Source organism: Triticum dicoccoides, chromosome 7A (assembly GCF_002162155.2).
Source record: "Triticum dicoccoides isolate Atlit2015 ecotype Zavitan chromosome 7A, WEW_v2.0, whole genome shotgun sequence".
Classification (NCBI taxonomy): domain Eukaryota; kingdom Viridiplantae; phylum Streptophyta; class Magnoliopsida; order Poales; family Poaceae; genus Triticum; species Triticum dicoccoides.
In genome coordinates, this window is record NC_041392.1 from 731634923 (window position 1) to 731636597 (window position 1675).

Consider the following 1675-nt stretch of genomic DNA (forward strand, 5'->3'; position numbering starts at 1 on the left):
GAACTCCCACTTAGATAGACAACCCTCTAATCCTCTAAATGATTACGTGATCCAAATCAACTAAACCATGTCCGATCATCATGTGAGATGGAGTAGTTTCATTGGTGAACATCACTATGTTGATCATATCTACTATATGATTCACGCTCGACCTTTCGGTCTCCGTGTTCCGAGGCCATATCTGTATATGCTTGGCTCGTCAAGTATAACCTGAGTATTCCGCGTGTGCAAATGTTTTGCACCCGTTGTATTTGAACGTAGAGCCTATCACACCCGATCATCACGTGGTGTCTCAGCACGAAGAACTTTCGCAATGGTGCATACTCAGGGAGAACACTTCTTGATAATTAGTGAGAGATCATCTTATAATGCTACCGTCAATCAAAGCAAGATAAGATGCATAAAAGATAAACATCACATGCAATCAATATAAGTGATATGATATGGCCATTATCATCTTGTGCTTGTGATCTTCATCTTCGAAGCACCTTCGTGATCACCATCGTCACCGGCGCGACACCTTGATCTCCATCGTAGCATCATTGTCGTCTCGCCAATCTTATGCTTCCACGATTATCGCTACCGCTTAGTGATAAAGTAAAGCATTACAGCGCGATTGCATTGCATACAATAAAGCGACAACCATATGGCTCCTGCCAGTTGCCGATAACTCGGTTACAAAACATGATCATCTCATACAATAAAATTTAGCATCATGTCTTGACCATATCACATCACAACATGCCCTGCAAAAACAAGTTAGACGTCCTCTACTTTGTTGTTGCAAGTTTTACGTGGCTGCTACGGGCTTAAGTAAGAACCAATCTTACCTACGCATCAAAACCACAATGATAGTTTATCAAGTTGGTGCTGTTTTAACCTTCCCAAGGACCGGGCGTAGCCACACTTGGTTCAACTAAAGTTGGAGAAACTGTCACCCGCTAGCCAATTTTGTGCAAAGCACGTCGGGACAACCGGTCTCGCGTAAGCGTACGCGTAATGTCGGTCCGGGCCGCTTCGTCCAACAATACCGCCGAACCAAAATATGACATGCTGGTAAGCAGTATGACTTATATCGCCCACAACTCACTTGTGTTCTACTCGTGCATATAACATCAACACATAAAACCTAGGCTCTGATGCCACTGTTGGGGAACGTAGTAATTTCAAAAAAATTCCTACGCACACGCAAGATCATGGTGATGCATAGTAACGAGAGGGGAGAGTGTGATCTACGTACCCTTGTAGATCGACAACGGAAGCGTTTGGTTGATGTAGTCGTACGTCTCCACGACCCGACCGATCAAGCACCGAAACTACGGCACCTCCGAGTTCTAGCACACGTTCAGCTTGATGATGATCCCCGGACTCCGATCCAGCAAAGTGTCGGGGAAGAGTTCCGTCAGCACGACGGCGTGGTGACGATCTTGATGCACTACCGTCGCAGGGCTTCGCCTAAGCACCGCTGCAATATTATCGAGGACTATGGTGGAAGGGGGCACCGCACACGGCTAAGAATATGATCACGTGGATCAACTTGTGTGTGATGGGGTGCCCCCTTACCCCCGTATATAAAAGATCAAGGGGAGGAGGCCGGCCGGCCCTCTATGGCGCGCCAAGGAGGAGTCCTCCTCCTAGTAGGAGTAGGACTCCTACTAGGTGGGGGAAAGAAGTG